The sequence below is a fragment of the Urocampus carinirostris genome, chromosome 1, assembly GCF_059441175.1.
Source record: "Urocampus carinirostris isolate Australia breed hairy pipefish chromosome 1, RoL_Ucar_1.0, whole genome shotgun sequence".
NCBI lineage: Eukaryota > Metazoa > Chordata > Actinopteri > Syngnathiformes > Syngnathidae > Urocampus > Urocampus carinirostris.
The window spans coordinates 15778999-15797616 of record NC_142349.1 but is presented as its reverse complement, the minus strand read 5'-3'; the positions used below and the strand labels follow the sequence as shown (position 1 = coordinate 15797616).

Genomic DNA, 18618 nt, shown 5'->3' with positions numbered 1-18618 from the left:
TGAAAGCATTCCTTATTGAAACTGGTACTATATCCATCCAATCCTGTCAGTCGTTTATAGCGGGACTTTTTTTCATTTGGTGTTCAACGCTTTCTTTCTGTTCCCAATTAAAAAGTAGCAGTATTTATTTTTGTACTTTTTAACTAGTATAAAGAATCATCAGGCTCAGACGCATGTGTCCCAAGTCAGACGACTGTGGTCAGATCGGCCCTCTGGATCCACTCCATGTGTTAATAGCTGTTCACCTGCCTCAGCTTTTAGCTTTTGTAATTAACAGAATCAGGGAGTAGAAAGTTTTACCTGTTACAGACCAGACCAGCTTAAAGCCTCTGTGCCTGATCTCTACGTCTTAATCTTCCGAGGTTCCCTACCTAACCGGATTAAGTGTGCACTAGTACTATTATGCCACCATTCCACTAAATTACAGTGGGCACACTTGGAAGACAGGGAATCATTGGACTATCAGTTCGGTCAAGAGGCTATTGAGCCTAATCGATGAATACCAGAAGATATTTATTTGTTCTATTCATGATTGTCCTAAGACATTTGTATACATAACATGAAGTAAATTTAATTCAGAATTCCATACGCTTTTAAATAGGTATTTTATTTTTTGCAAAATTATTTACCAACATGAGATAAAGGCTGCTACGATTGTATGTAGGTCAAACTAGGTGAACTTACATATGTGGTCTCTCCGTGCCCCGCAAATGTGCGTGCTTGACCAAGGTAGATGAGAGAGAAACCCATGTGAGGAGGGAGAGGAGTGACAGCTGTGTTTGGGAAATTGGGACGTGGCAGCAAGGCCTGCTGTGTCAGGAACTCCCGATGACCACTCAGCCCGTCCCGGAGCTGGATAACCTTGGGCGGCAGATTGAGGTCACTACCATCGTATTGGATACGTCAAAAAAGCACACCGTTGCTCAGTACTTCACATTTGCTTGTTTTATTTATGAAACGTGAAATCGTGACAAAAGTTACTGTTATACCCGCCGGAACACAAACCTCTATCTCAGTGAAAGCACAATACTCTTCGGAAAGTCACATTTTACCTGTAACCAACATATCAAGTTAGCTTCTTAGAACTTGTACACGTTACAATTTTTCAGTATGAGAAGCCTTGCCACTTATTTTTGTAACTTATCTTCTCCCAATCTTTTTTTACTATATGTCACCATGACCTAATTTCAAATTCTGCTTTATTTTTGTTGATAAAGTGCTGCCTGTTTTCCCTATATTGATTCCTTTTACTTATCCTATGCAAATTTTACCTCTTGAAATAACCCAGTACAATTTTTGAACTATGACAAGAAAATGAAATTTTGTTTTACCAAAAATATGGGAATCTAAACAAATTTTGCTCACTGATCAAGCAAAACAGATGAAACATTGTTAAAACCATTAGTAATCATGCATGGCAATAACGTCTTTCTGTTTATGACCAAGTTATGCATTTTTGGTGTACTTTTGTGATAAATAAGTAAAAACTAAATCCAAGACCAGGCTGGAGGTGCTGATAACTACAATATGTCGCAAAAGTAAGTACATCCCTCACATGTCTGCAGACATTTCATTATGAAATGTTTATTGAAGGTATTGTTGGATACATTAATCAAAACATGACACAAAGAAAAAAAAACTAATGCTGAGAGTGAGCATGGCCAAATATGGTCACCTTACGCCCCCTCCCCTAAGGAAATTTGACAGATCTGTTTCTGCCAACCTTTGCTTAAAGGTTTGCACCGTATTTGCACTAATAACCCGGTCAGGCAAAAAATTCCAAATTTTTGGTATCCTGAAAGAAATAAAGTTTCCATGCAAGTTGCTGGTAGGTCTAGGCACCCGTAACTTATATCTATGACCACGTAAACCATCAACACGACAGAACTCAAAAAATTGATCAAAAGGCACATCGATCATTCCATGCAGTACTTTGAACACAAAAATTAAATCAAATCGAATTCTACGGAGCTCCAAAAAGTCCAAGTTCAGTCTTTGTAGTCTTTCCGGATATGACAAGCTGTGCATCCCAGGTATCCGCTTCGTATACCGTCGTTGAACTCCTTCCAGTAGGTTAATGTCCTTGAGTAAGTAAGGGTTCCACACAACACTGTTATATTCTAACCAGGGTCTAACATAAACGCAAAACATTCGAACTAAGAATGCTGGGTTCTTGTTGTAAAAGTGTCTGTAAATGTTTGATGCTATGTTATTGGCTTTGTTGGTAATTTTGGCGATATGCGTGATAAACTTTAAGTTTGAAGTAAGAGTGACACCCAGATCCTTATGTTCAGTAACAACATGCAAATCATGATCATTGATGTTGTACAGCGGAACAGAACCATGTAAAAACGACTGTGCTAAGCATTTATGAGATGACAATTGCAGTTGCCACTTTTCGGACCAAAGAAAAACTGATTTAATGTCATTTTGGAGAGAATCAATTGTTCCTATAACCTGGGTTTTTTGGTAAGAAAGCCGACAGTTTAGCATCATCGGCAAAAATTGAGATGTCACTACTTTGAATGGCCTCAGGTAGGTCGTTCACAAAAAACAGAAATAATAATGGTCCTAGTACTGAGCCCTGCGGTACCCCACTACAAACTTCCGACCACGCTGAAAGAACATCATCAATTTTTACGCATTGTTTACGATTTGACAAATATGCTGTTATCCATTCAAGCAGTTTTCCACTAATACCATAGCATTTCAGTTTTTGTAAAAGCTTGTTATGAGACACTTTATCAAAAGCCATGCAAAAGTCTAAGTAAACAACATGACCAGCCATATTGTGAACAAAAAACATACTGGTAATATTATTCAAATGAGCTATTAAGTTAGTCATGGTAGAATGTCCGGACCTAAACCCATGTTGTTTAAACGTAAAAAGATTGTGCTCCTGTATAAATTTCCATATGGCATCTGAGATAATTTTCTCAAACACTTTACAGACACAGCTAGTCAAGCTAACTGGTCTATAGTTGGCTGCACTTGTTGTGCTCCCCCCTTTAAAAATCGGTATGACAATAGCACTAAGCCAGTCCTCAGGCAGCTGTGAATCCTCAAAAGATCTAGAGAACAGGTAAAATAATGGTTCACATAAAAAGTCAGCTAGCTTTTTAAGCAAGAAATTTGGAATTTTGTCAGGGCCGGCTGAAAATCTGCTGGGAAGTTTTATCAAGTATCTATGAATTAACTCCTTTGAAAGTTCCACAGAATTTAGAACAGCTGAAGTTCTGCTGGGAAAGTCGGGTGAAACACCATTGTCACGACCAAAAACACTGGCATACTGATCATTTAATATACGGACATTGTCAGCATTATCTGTAGTGATGGTACCATCAGATGCCTTCAGGTTGGGAATAGATGCCCTAGAAATTAGTTTACGGTTCATGTATGAAAATAATTTACGAGTATTATTAGCCTCTAAAACTTTATTTTCCTCAGCCACCCTTTCCCGCCTGATGGCCCTCCGCAGTTCCCTTGAAGCATCTCGATAACTTTCCAAGTATGCCAACTGATCACGTTTATAAAGCTTGTGAATAAACTGCTTTCGCCTATGCAATTCAGCTATATCACGGTTGACGTGAGGTGTAACAGCAACTGAGGGTACGTATACAGATATCAAAGTGTAAACAACAGATTTAAATATTTCCCACATTTCTTCAATATTCCCACAATTATCAAATAAGAGATACCAGTTGACACTAGACAGAACGTATCTCATGCCATGTAGATCACAGTCTTTAACATTTATGTAATTCTGAGCAGCGGTGTCTTCTTTAAGAGCCAGGTTAAGTTGGAAAGTAACAGAATCGTGATCACTGGTAGAGAAACTCGGCCCAGCGTCAATGTTTTTAATCAGATATCTGTCAGTGGAAAACACAAGGTCTAATACGTTGGACCCCCTGGTTGGTTTATCGACATGCTGAAAGAAACCTGAATTTGAAACCAAGTTTTTGAACATTGAAGTTAGATTAGTAACAGAATTTTGAAGAAAACTGTGGTGAAGGTCAGGAAAGTTAAAATCACCCATAAGTAGAATTTGCAATTTAGTATCAAAAATAGAATTCAGATGTTCGAACATAGCGACGTTGGCCTGAAAAGAGCTCAGACCAGAGCGATATACAAGCACTATTCTCAGCTTCACCCCAGATATAAGAATATCACATCTCAATAACTCAATTCTATCGAATTGATAATTAGCGACAGAAAACACAGTTATACCATGAGAAACCATGAGCAAAACTCCTCCATGTTGGGCATTTTTACGGTCAGTTCTAATGGTCTGATATTTCTCTATAGTTGGCCCTGTGTCACCAGCGGAGTACCAAGTTTCTGTAATTGCCAAAATATCAGGGGTGTAGAAATTGATGTATGAGACCAAGTCATCTGCCTTAGAAGTCAAACATTGGGCATTAATGAGATGAATCAAGGGGCTGTTCAATAAAGGCGAAGGCGACCTTAGGCATTTCCCGGCTTGACAATAATTTTCCCGTCCCGTATAATAATGTTTACTTCACCTTCGTCCCGACGGATGTTTAATAAAAAATCACTAAGAAAAATAACTTTGACACAATGCAAATAAATACGTAGTAAACAAAGGCCATGGCTTAGTGTAAAGATCCCTTCTGGTCTGTCGAGACAAAGAATAATTTACTTGGCTCAGATGATGTGAGGCTCGTGTGGCAGCAACCAGGAGGAGTACAAACATGTTTGTGTCATGCCTAAAGTCAAGCATGATGTTGCGAATGTCATTCTTTGGGGCTGCTTGATTGCAACAAATTTGGGGAGTTGCATTTCATTTAGGGAAACACAGATTTCAGATTTGTACTGTGAAAAACTGGAGCAGAGAACGATCCCCTCTTCCAGAAACTGGGTCGCAGGGGAATGTTCCAGCCTGACAATGACCCCAAATACACTTCTTATATGACCATGGCTTTTCCAAAGGGTAAAGGGGATATACTGGCCAAGCATGTCTCCAGATCCAAATCCAATAGCACATCTTTGAGGCATCCTCAAGCGGAAGGTGGAGAACCAAAATATCTTGAATATCTCCCAGGTCAGTCATGTTTTCATGGAGCAAGAGCATTCCCGTGGCAATTTTAGAGGCTCAGGTGATATCCATGGCCAGGAGTAATAAAGTTATTCTCTATAATCATAGTGGCCACACAACATATTGAACTTTGGGAACTTTTACTTAAGGGTGTCCTAACTTTTGTTACCAGCGGTTTAGCTACTAATGGCAATATTTGAGTTTTTGAGGGGCGAAATACATTTACCCTTGATAAAAGCTTGGACTCTCACAACAAAACTGTCACAAGCCAGAAACGGAGACAGGACCAGTTTACTCAGTTTTATTGATAAAGAGAGAGAGCAGTGCTTGCTTCCACGATCTGATGATCGACGGACACGGGTAGCAGGTGGCTGGAACGCGAAAGTGGCACTTTCGTGTCGAGCGAGGATAATCGTAGGCAGCAGGGATACTGGTCACTAGCCGGGACGGGAGAGAAAGGGCGGTATCGAGTCCAGAAAAGAGGTCGGCAACAGGTATCAGGCAGGAAACAGGGCAAAACAGGTCAATGGTCGGGTTGGAAGAGCAGGGCAGAAACGGGTCCAGAAACAGGTCGGCAACAGGTATCAGGCAGGAGAAAATGTCGGATGGTATGAGCTTGCCTAGCTGGGGGCATAGGTTCGCAAACGGTCTGACCCCGGTAACAGGGAGCCGGGGGGTTTAAAAAGTGGCAAGGAGCCAATCAGCGACCAGGGCTGTTGGCGCCAACGGGGCAGCCGCAGGTGCCCCGAATCAGTAATCATTACAAAAACTGTTGTCAACTTTGTGCAAATGGAAACTTTAGCTATGGTCACGTCTCAATATCATCAGGTGTGATAAAGATAAACCTCAAGGGAACAGTCCATGGGGGCAAGAGGAGATGAAGACCGAAAAAAAAAACTGGGTTTACAATATGAAGGAATGGACTGGTGCCAACTTTGCCACGACCCTAGAACAGGCCAGGAACCGTCAGCGGTGGAGACGGCTGTCCAAAGTTGCGTCCTCATTGGTGCCCCGATGACCCTTGCGGTTAAGCTAGCCTTGAACTGTGATTTGAGCTTCACACAGACTACCTTTCATTGTCTCAAAGCGAAATTTCTTCAGTGTTGTTCAATCAAACATTATGATGAAATATCTGCAGAAATGTGAGGAGTGTACTTACTTTTATGACGTACTGTCAGTGGTAGAACAAACTATATTCTAACTATCAAATAGGTTGCTGCTTCTATGACAAATTAAGTTGTCCTTCATTTACGCACCGAATCAATAGGTTGTCACAACTTTTGCATCACGCTAAGCAAGCACATGAGCTGGCGGCTTGCTGTGCACTCAACAAAAATCAGTGAATAATACCAGAAAGGTGCAGAGCTTCAAAGAAGTTTGGTTATGGTTCGAAATTGCCCTAAATTAGGACCTTTACAGCATTCGCCTGTCTTGTTGGGAGAGTACACCATGTTGATAAGCCCCGGTGCGCTCATATTAGGGCTAATTTATGTGCGTGCACATTAAAGCCTGGAAGCTGCCTGAGCTGGAGTTACGAGTGCAAACTCTACTATGCCTGCGTGGGTCATTTACATGCGGGTGTAAAGGGAATGTTGCTAACAGCCAGCAAGCACAAAGCCGGCTTGCTCAAACGAGGACTTTAACAATGAAACTTTGTTGTTCGCCTCACAATGCGTACGCACTTTTCTATTCTTTGGTTGCCCTTACTAAATATCAGCTTTTATTTAGGTTTTACAACTAAATATTTGTCTTTACCTTTGTAAGATAACATACTTATTTTGCAATTCTGACACTGCATTATTTTGTGATGAGATACAAACGGTTTGTACGGCTGTTTGAAATTCCTAATAATGATTTCTATTAAATGTTTGGTTCTCAACGATTGGAAAGTGATTTTGGGTGATGTGCTTGTAAAACTACTTGCCATGTTTCACAAAGTCCGCTTAAATAAATATGCCTACACTACTTTTTGGTGGCTTCGCTATTGCATTTCTCCCCTCGTGATTAAAGTCAGCTGGCATTAGTGTGTAGGACATTATCCTATGATGCATCAGTGCCCCCTGCTGGTTGCGCCCAACAGGACAGGTGCATGCTGCACCTAAACGGGGTACTATGAAATATTAATTAGTCTTAGGATAAGGTATCAGTTATGGACATTCATTCAGGGCCATGCAAATAATTACGGTAGCAACTTACAGTAATTAACTTTCTGCAACATTTTTACCCAATACCTATTTAGGGAGACATTTTTCCTCAAAAACATATATATTTGCAATTTAATAAAGATCTAAAAATCATCTTTTTATAAGTGCACAGTAAAGATTAAATACGGCATATGTCAATTGCAGATATATTTGTGGCTCTGCAATAAACATAATTCACCTTGAATGGTTTTTCATGAGGACCCTGGAAAATGAGCTGTGAAAGTCTTTAAAATATGCTTGAATTTAGCCAGGAAAAAGGTGTACGAACCCTGGATACAGAGTCAGGTATCTAGGACTCCATCAGTTTATTACTGACAACTGACAAATAACTTGAGGTGACATTCCATGGGTTGCCTCGCTAGGCTGCTGCTAAAGTGACCGGTTAAAGATGTGACAGAATAATGAGATGACGTTCTCAATGACACAAAAGATGGATACTTTCATTGTAAGCGTGGAGCGGAAAGGATACAAAGAAACCCCAGCCTATTTTTAAATGTCACTCTCGCTTTTTTATGTTCTGGTCCCTGCTCCACTTTGTGCCACACATCTAAAGTGGGTCAACATCACATGTGGCACCCCTGTGGGCTCCTCTGTGCGCATATGTGAGCGTGCGCATGCACGGGTGCCAGTCCAGTCACGGTTATGTGTTCATTTTGTACACGCAAACATGCACAAGCAGTTACAGTTTAAGTTTATGAGCCATTCCTAAAGGTGACTAAAACGTTATGAATCAATTTCATTTAATCACCTTCGATCTTGGCCTGTTAGAAGTGAACACACTTTATCTGCAAAGGTTTTAAACTCTATTGATACACGTTTTAATACCGAGTGATGAATGATTGGCTTCTGGTTACAAAATTCACATGAAAAAACTAGGTGATAACACTGTTCATTCTGTAGCCAAACTAAAATCAATAATAATAAAACCATTTTGTGGAGCTAGCAAGCATTTTGCATGAGCTTAATTTACTGTATTGTGAATTCACACACTCCATCTGAAATGTAATACTGAAAATGAATCTTTGAATGTGCTTTTCCAATCATTAACATGCAGTGATTCAGAACACAGTTTTCTCTGGAAAGTGCGGCTTTTGACAAATTAAACATACAACTGTTATCTTTGAAGTAATCAAATTAGGTGCAGTAGTCCACTGGCAAGCATGTCTGCCTCACAGTTAAGAGGCCTCCCTGCTTTTGCATGTTTTCTCTGTATTTTGTGTGGGCACTGGTTTCCTCCCTCATCCCCAATACATGCATGGTTGATGGCGAGTCAAAAATTGAGTGAATGCTTGTCTATTCCTGTGTGCTCCGTGATTGGCTCGCAACCGGTCCACGGTGTCCCCTTTCCACTTCCCAAACATTTGGAAAATAAATGAGTCAATTATCAGACTTTAGCTACTTGTTACTTTAAAGATTGCAATGTATATCTTTGACGTATAATTCTAATGGAAGTAATCCGGCAGGACATTATTTTAACAGAATTTTGTTGGTGTGTTTTCTAAGAGGTCAATTAGACTGATTTTTAGCGGTAGAATTCTACTTTGTCCTTCAGGATGCCTAATAGTCAGCTAAGTACTGACTATTCCATGCACAGTTCAAGTTATACATACCAAAAGAGTCATTTCATTTCATTTCACCAAAAGAGTCGTCTGTGACCCCTGTGTCACCCTAGAACAGGGATGTCAAACTCAGTTTGGCTCTGACGGATCTATACTGTTTTCAGGCAGGCCGGATCAGTAAAAAAATATCAACTCACATTTATGGCTTTGTATTTCAATATTATGCGTTATCATTCATCCCACATTAGTAACCTATTATTTTTTAATCAGGGATGACAGGGACCATTTGTAAACACAATGCATTTATTTACAATTAATGTTGAAAAAACTTTTTTCATGTTTGGCGTTGAATATGTTAACTTGTTTTTTTCAAAAGTTGAGTAAATGCAGTATTAAACCAGAGCCAACTCACCGCGCTATGCAAACTCAACACTGCCTGCTGGCGGCTGACGAGAGTATTTGCATTTAATGAAAAAAAAAATCTAAACTTCCAATATAAATGACATAAAGCTTTTCTTTGACATTCTTAGAACATTTTGGTGGGCGGATTATATCATCCAATGGGCAAAATCTGGCCCATGAGAACTGTTTGACATTCCTGCCGAAGGAAGGTGTATACGTTTTTTTTTGTCCCCACTGGTTCGTTTCCTACATCATCTTGCGTGAACAGTTAATGCTTGTAAATTTCGATTTTTACGTTACGAAAACAACAACCAAAAACATCAAACAAAACATTAAAAACATGTCAAAACGATCGTTTTCTCTCATGGTCCATAGAGAATGACTAAGATGAGACATAACCATTTGTATTCTGGGGCTTGGGAGAACAAATTCAACAGATACTTCCTTAATAGGTGCTCCCTTCGGCAGCACCTATTAAGGAAGTATCAACAAAATGGGTCGCGTGTGTGGTTTTTGCAAAATCTTGTTCACCGTTTGGTGAAAATCTATCCCAGGGGTGTGCAACTCAAGTGATCAAAACAAAACCTCTCCACCTTGTGCTTTTGCCCTCGGGGAGTTTAAGAAAGGTAGCATCTAGAGCCTGCCACTCACAGTTGTGGAACATGCACTCGATTGTGATCCAACCCAGGCAGAAGGAGTAGTTCAATTTCATAACATTACCATAATTACGCAATCGGTGGTAGTTCACCGTCTTGTAAGTTATCACTCACTTGTTGTTTACCACTCATGGCTTGAGTGAATTATTCATTTGCTGCATTGATTTGTGAAGCTGTCAACACTGACGACACAAGAAGACTGATATGCACCCATGTCTAATTTGATCCTAGGCTTTAGAAAACACTGACTTGGAGCTCCATCTTCTGTACTCTAGTTTGCTAATTTACTACACAAAACACCGGGTGCAATTTCAGGATGAGCCCATAATATAAAAAGGAAAATCAATGCGATGTTGCCGTCTTGTCTACATCCCACATTGCCATGTTTCCACAACGACCAAACTATATAACATAATTTTCAAATACCACAAATCCAAAAACGTTGTTAAAAATAGTATGCAATGAGACTAGTCATGGTACTCCAGGGTAAACATGTAATAAAATACTTTAAAGAGTAAGAAAGACAAAAGACTATTAAGATAAAAGGCATAACAAATGTGCTTAGAGACTTGCCTAAGTCATAATGTTTCTGAATGAAAAGAATAGTGCATAGTAACAATATTACAATGAATAGAATGATATCAAATACAATTTCACCGTTTCGTCCAATAACATTTAGCAGCAATAAGGAAGACACAATAAAACAAAATAAGTGGCAAGATATGTTTTCAAACCTTTCTGCGCTTGTTTAGGGTGGTGATGGCCCTGGGGTGGAAAAAAAAACAACTTATTGGTGTACAATACAAAGTTGATCAAGATTATCTTATGTGCCGTGGAAAACCTTCTTGTGGGCTGGATTTAGCCTGCAGGACTTAACTCTGACATCGTTGATCAGAAGATATCAATGTCGGAAGTGCTTTGGTAAACCGGTTGTCCATCACTATTTTTATTTTAATCACGAAATCTGTTACTTGTTATAAATATGAAACAGTTATATCTATATATATGTTGTACAATAAGGTTATTAATGGTTCCTACTTTGTTGCTTGTAGTTCAAATGAGAACATTGTCTCTAAGAAGCAATTTCAACCTAGCAAAAAACAGACAAAAACGAGGATTCACAGGACTTGGCAAAACTGAAGCAAAAACACAGGCAAAAACGGGGATTCACAGGGCTTGACGTCACAACAGAGTCTAGCAGGAGTTTTGCAGATGCTCCGACACCAAGTGACGCACAAACAGCGTTTAAGTAGGGATCAACCTGTCAACGTGTTTCAGCTGGTGACCATGGGCGGGGCCAATTGTGCGCCGTGGCAACCGTGACAGAACCTAGCGCGACATGGTGGGGACCAATTGGGCACCATGGCAACCGTGAAAGAACCTGGCGCCACACGGCGGGGACCAATTGGGCGCCATGGTAACTGTGACAGCTATAGATTTCTCAAAATTCTATTTATCCTTTCTGGAATAGCATTTTTGATATTTAGAAGCTCTTCTATAATCTCCCGTTACCCATCTGCCTCCAGTTGCATTAGCTAAGTCTTTCTGCGTTCTTTTAATCGCCCGTCCCCCAAAGCGATGATCTGAAATAGTTTTTGAAGATACAGACCAGTTTAATGATCTGTGATCGGCTGAGTTCAGCCTTTGACGGTCAGTTCAACAGCCTGCAGGTTTGTTCAATGAACGATGTTGAGAACACCACAAATTATGTTAGCTTGAGTTAGCTCAATCGCTAACCACACAGGTCAAGGAAAACTCACAAGCTGCACACACAACTAATTGGCATCAGTCTGTCAATCATTCCGCTTAACTCAAACATAGAGGAAGAACAGGACTCTCGCTTTAGAGCGAAGGATTTACAGCTCCATTAGGGATAACCTAGCACTTGTCGAAGATGCTGGAGCTATTGCTTAATTCACTTTGCAACTTCACATAATAAATAATATCAATTGTATAATGTTATAACTCAATGTATTAAGGACAAGTAAAGACAGTTGTGGCCATCGTCAAGTTAACTTTTTCTGCGATGTAGCCTTGCACCTTCATAAAAGCCCCCAAAGGGTCAAACGTACCTTGAGATGACGCCCTTACTAACGGAAAGTATGCGACTGTAACAAATAACAACTTAAGATCTGCAAATAAATACACAGAAAACAGAATTGCAGTTGAACAAATACTCTTTATCGTCATTATCAGAGGTGGGTAGAGTAACCAACAATTTTACTCAGGTAAAATTACTGTCACTAAAGAACATGAAACAGACATAGTGGTAAAAAAAAAAAAAAAAAAAAAACCTTTATCTGAAGCCCCAAGAAATAAATAAATGGCTTACAATGAACACAACACATCCTGTGTGTATTTATTTCAGCCTTTTTCTTCTCCTTTTTCTTTTTTTAATACTACTACTATTAAATTCTATGTGTATCCAGTATGTGCACTATATGGGGCAGCTTTGAATTTCATTGTGTAATGACAATGAAGGTGTTCTATTCTATTAATCAATCAAAATGACAAACTTAGATGTAGCACATCCTGTGGAAAGTGATGTACCGTATTTTCCGCACTATAATGCACACCGGGTTATAGGGCGCACCCCCATAAAATAGTTTTTGGTCGTATATTTTCCATACATAAGGCGCACCGGATTATAAGGCGCTACAATGGGAATGTCAACAAAACAGTCAGATAGTTCAGTCAAACTTAATACCCCCTTAACATCCCGAAAGCTTGCAAAGAAGCAAATACGTGTCGTAGACACGTGCGGATGCGGTGTCCGTACGATGTCACCAAACAAACATTTCTTAGTTTCCATTGTATTTTTTGCTGGCCACTGTGTGGACAGCAAAGTAAGAATTTTATTGTGCAGGGAAACGGGGTTCTTTACTGTGCATATGACAATAAACACTTTGAATTGAATTTAGTTTAAAAATAGACTCATCACAGAAACATCAAGATCGTTCTAAAACAAGATACCGGGAGAATATAAATCCGCATAGCTCACCTAAGTTCTCTTGCAGCCTTCACGTTCATTAATGATACGTAACCATGGTCTCCTTACAATAGTGAGTGTAGTAAAGCCAGGAGAGTAAAATATTCACAAATACAGAATATTAAAAAATGTTTCCTCTATGCCGTAGTGCAACCCAACCAACGTGTGATTCACATTCATCTTTTTCGGCCAATTGCAGGCTTTGTTTGGCCTCTTTAGCCTATGCGAGCCTGTAAATGATAAAAAGGATCCGCCCCCTTTACCTCCGAATAACTTTAGCCAATAGTGACTGATTCAAATGATGATTGACACTTTGGTTAGGAAATGAAACGCCGGTATATAAATCCCAGCATACAACGCGGACGACTTTGTCTTCGGGGGATAATCTAGTCGGCGGCTGCTTGCTTTAGTTGCAAGACTTTGCGACTTAATATTGATCCATATATAAGGCGCACTGTATTAAAAGGCGCACGGTCAGCTTTTGAAAAAAATAAAGGCTTTTAGGTGCGCCTTATAGTGCAGGAAATACGGTAATTAAATAATTGCAATAAGAAATGCTAAATGTCATTTAGATTTTGAGGATTGGAAAAAAACATCAACAAAGGTGCACAATGCGACCCTTATCTGAGCAACAAAAAGAGTGCAATTAATTCACAACATGTATTTATAAAAAAATAAATAGCAACCTCTTAAAAGGTATAGTAAACAAAAACCCAAACACATGCCATTTTGCTACCTCCGCGGCTCCTTAAAAGGTGAGGGGCTCGGACAGACCGATTGTCAGTGAAAAGCATTTCATTTAGTGGACACGAGAGGGGAGAGAAGTAGAGGAGAATAAAACAAACAAAGGAGGAATGTACGTACTTACTTAAGTAACGGGTTCAATATAGCCTAATGCAGATAAATAAGTGTAGTTTCATCTTCACAAATTTACAGCTATAGTACTCCCATATTTCAAAGACATGCATTTCAGGTTAATTGGCCGGTTCAAACCGTCGCTAGGTGTGAATGAGCGAGTGAATTGTCTCACTTTGTGCTCTGCAACTGGCTGGCTACCGTTTCAGGGTGCCCTCTGCCCACTGCCCGAAGATAACTGGGATGGGCCCCAGCACACCCCGTGACCCTAGTGAGGATAAGCAGCACAGAAAATTAATAGAAAGATGGATTTAAAAATACTCCAATAAAAGAAAAAAATCCCCAAATGTACTCAAGTAAATGTAACAAAGTAAATATAACTAGTTACTACCACCTCTGGTCATTATTCAAAAGGATACAATACCATGGCTATAACTTGCACATTTTTCAATTTGAAACCTATATATCTTTATATGCTTAGATAACTTGATGCTATTTGTTCTTGCTCCTATTTGATATTTGCGTGGTGCCTCATACATTTTTTTTGCATTTTTCACGCAGGGAAAAGGAAGTAAATATGTTTGTGCTGGATTTTGTACATGTACTATATTTGACAATAAAGTTGAAGTACAACAAAATTGTAGGGCTTCTTCTTTTTGTGCATGGAAGCGATTTTAAGAGTGGCTGGCCAGCTGAACGCCAGGTAACCTCGAGTAAGGGCAGGTGTCCGCATTGATTAAAATACAACGATTCAAATATGTTCAAATATATCCGATTCATGCAGTCCAAAAAACAAACAGCAGCTGTTAAAACTGTTTAATTTCAAATTGTTGATAATTGTTTAGTACTTTTATTCCATACTTTGAGGTTGGCCACTGAATCTACTTCTGAAAATGGACATATCTTTGTTTTATTTACTCTTATAGTGCTGCTGATGTGCATCTTCTTGGTTTACAGGGATACATGCATTTACATGCATGACAGAGGATTATTTGTGGATTTATGTCTTTACTGACCAAGCACGGTGCCTCAGTGGTTTTAAAGAGGTTTGCATTTTAATTTGATTTATGTCCAAATCTGCAGTATCTGCAACAAAAGATATATCTTTTACTGTACCCATTTTTCTTGCGTCTATCATTTTTCAAATAAGTCAATCAACTTTATGCTACATATAAGACGGAAACGATCATCCTCCGATTATTCGACAAATCTTTTCAATAGATCAAAATAGTCGTCAGCTGCAACCCTTTCCATGAGAAACATTTGATAAAGACTTAAAAGAGAAAGATAAGATAACAATAATTCCGGAAAACAAAAGCGAAAATATTCACAAGACAGCTTTGTCCTAAGATGTGGGTGTAGGAACAGAACTCGTGTACATAGACCTAGAACTTCCTGTATTGGATAAAAAATTGAGATACAATGTTTTTGCATTTGAAAAGAAATATAAACAGAGTCGAGTACCTTGGACATACGAGAGTACATGTCTATCATTTCAACCTCTATGATATCAGCGGTGCAGCCGACATTAGTATGATAGAGCAGGTGGAACGACGAGGTCGCATCCCGGCGGGGCGTCACGGGGCCGAGCGTTGATGGGCCACGTTGCCTACCTCCTGTCTCAGCAGACGTAATAAGCACTGACAAGGTCGGCGCTCGCTATGAGAGATCACAGGACTGAGGCGAAGGAGGCCGGGGAACGCACAGAGAAAACAATCTGACCAACTGCCACCATGACTCGGAATATACACGCTATCTCCAGACCTGACAACGTGTCTGCGTGTTCCAGAGAAGACAATTTGGCATAAGCAATGTCACAGAACAAAATGTATAATGTAAAATAATGAAAAATCCAAGTTTTTGTCAAATACTGAAATAATTAACAAAAATATACACAAATGTATCTATGACCTTACTGAGGACAGGCGGTACAGATAATGGACGGATGGGTATATTAATGTATTCTACACTCCTAAAAATATGTAAGATGCTTTTTTCCCACACTTTATCCAAAAATTAAATTACATCTGGACTTATACAAAACCAACAAACAAAAAAAGAACAATATATTTTGGTTTGAGTGTAGCATATTTTTTTCATCCACAAAAAATATAAAAAATGTAAATAATTATACTCTTTAAGTCTTTGTCAACAAATTAGATTTTTGGGTTTATTCTATAAATATAACAAACATTCCCAATGTGCAAATGATAATGTGCTCAAAAATTGATCCCCTGTGTTGAGTTAAACATGTTATCATCACATTTTTCTTAACAATGTATTTGTTTTATTTATTTTTCTTTTTTCTACACATTTTTCTTTAACTTTGAAAATTGTTAACTCTGTACCGTTCGACTGTTTTATGCCAACTTTTTTGTACTGATGCAATGCTCAGTAAAAACATATTTATTTGAATGAGAAAATATACTTTAAGGGCAGAGACTGGGTGGTTAGCAGCCCCACTGGGTCGTTAGGAGCCCCAAAGTGTGGGGGTTCAGGGTTAAAGTCCAGCTACCGCAGCCTCAACGTGTGGAGTTTGCATGTTCTCCTCGTGCCTGCGTGGGTTTCCTCCGAGCATTCCGGTTTCCTCCCACATTCCAAAAACATGCATGTCAGGTCAATTGGGCGGTCCAAATTGTCCCTAGGTGTGGATGAGCGAGTGAGGCATCCTGAAGGGACAAAATAGAACGATATCGCTAAAAATCAGTCTAATTGAGTGTCTCTATGTTCCCTGCGACTGGCTGGAAACCGGTTCAGGGTGTCCCCTGCCTACTGGCCGAAGACAGCTAGGATGGGCTTCAGCACCCTCGCGACCCTACTGAGGATAAGTGGTGCAGATAATGGATGAATGGAAGACACTTAAATTAAAAAAAAAACAGTCTTGAAATGCCTCTTCTGCTTGACAAAGGTGGTACTAAAACCATCAACTTCACAACAAAATTCAATGCACTTGTTTTTCATGTATTAAAGGTGCCTGGGGGGTTATAAATCGATCAGTTTACAAATTGATGATAACATTAGTAGCCAACACTTTTAATAAATGATTGAAAACGATTTTACAGATTTGTTGTTGCGGCCCTAATTGTAAGTGGTGCATAATTTATAAGCGGTTTTATTCTATTTTGCCAAATAAACCAATTTTTTGACCAATTATTAAGCTTTGATTTGCCCAGAAATTTAACACTTCATGCTCCATAATCACTTTGGATAGCTGGCTTAGACCATTCTTTTAAATAATTTGCAAAGGTTAATAGAATGTGGCGAGAGTTCACATTGTAAATGAGCTTTAATTCAAGCTTAAACTACAATTAATGTAGTGCAGTGTAACGTATTTGGCACGCATCTCTTCATGTCATTGTTAGAAATCAGATTTTTATGCAACAATTATATATTTAAGGATTAAATATGCAATCCCATATGTTTAAAGACAAACACATCCATGTGTGGAATAGTAACAGTACCTTGATGTTTCATTTCCATTGTATGCTCCTGTGTGCAATGCGAAGTTTCTGCATTAAGTCAAGTCAAGTCCAGTCAAGTAAAGTCAAGTCAAGTCAAGTCATTTTTATTTGTATAGCCCTTAATCACAAAGAGTCTCAAAGGGCTTCACAGGTTATTAAAAGACGGCAATGTATACGGCAGTTACTGAATGTCATTTCTTAATTTTACAAAGTGACTTATTAGTTGTCGATTTTGTGCGCTTGTTTGCGTGAGTGTGTACGTGTGAGTGTGTATATATGTAAATGTGTTCTCCTCAATCTTTTGAATAAAGTAAGCGGACTTTCATCGCTTCCTCTTTCCCTTTTGTGTTTACCTTTTTGACAACCTCACCCGTCCTGTTTGATATCCTGGCGCAGCACTGCACATTCCCTCGTCTCATTTACATTTCCTTAAAGCGCACGTCCATTAAAGTCTGCCTTTTTTTTCCCCAGGTCAGCTTCTCGTTTTCTCATGTTCCTGTCGGATAGCCAGCACGTATTATATTCCCCATTGGGGCAGCATATAAATATATAAATATATATATATATATATATATATATATATATATATATATATATATATATATATATATATATATATATATATATATATATATATATATATATATATATATATATATATATATATATATATATATATATATATATATATATATATATATATATATATATATATATATACATATATATAAACATAAATTTGCATGTTCAACTGTTGGTTAACAATGAAAACGTTAAAATGGAATGTGTTAATAATAGTTAAAACGGGATTCCTTCCCAATTCGAGTTTGATTCCTATTGCATGCAACATTATGCAATTGTGATCAGTGATATATTCCAACCAATCAATCAATCAAGACAGTACATAAAAAAATCCTACTTACTGTGTTTTTATTTCAACTTTCTTATAGCCTGGTGCACCATACATATGAAAATAAAAAATATTAAAATATTTCAAAAGACTATTTTAGGGGGTGTGCCTTATAATCCGCTGCGCCTTATAGTGCCACAAATGGTCCATAAAAAATAATTACATGATTAATTTTCAATCTCTTTCCTTCAGTGCAGGAAGACACAAGCTGTCTAGGAGTGGTTGAAATACATTTTAAACCAATATCAGTCGTTCCTTGCAGAGGAAAAAGAAAATATTTCGGTGAGTGTTGTTTTATTCTCTTCCTCATGTGTTGCTGATACGTGTATTACTATTGGACAAGTGCAAATGATGTTCAGGGGATAACGGTTTCTTATTCGATCTCATTGTTGTTTGTTGTTTTGAATTGTCGCTTATCGGCCAATCATGTTGCCGTTCTTTGAAATCCACACCCTTCAGGGCTAATCTGTTTTTTTTGTAACCTTGAAGATTTATTGAAGTGGGGGCTCGTAATAGAGCTTTTGGA

At 38.7% G+C, this 18618-nt stretch overlaps 1 protein-coding gene across 9 annotated transcripts in view; it reads left to right on the top strand.

Moving 5' to 3' along the window:
* The window catches only part of adgrl1a (adhesion G protein-coupled receptor L1a), a 278192-nt gene that overhangs the window by 76597 nt on the left and 182977 nt on the right, over positions 1 to 18618 (top strand). Inside the window, exon 1 of one of the 9 annotated variants that reach the window (XM_088328427.1) lies at positions 18285 to 18374. The exons of the other annotated variants lie outside the window; for them this stretch is intronic. The gene's annotated coding sequence lies outside the window, so the exon portion shown is untranslated. Of the gene's footprint in view, positions 1 to 18284; positions 18375 to 18618 lie in introns of those variants that run through there. 9 annotated transcript variants of the gene reach the window in all.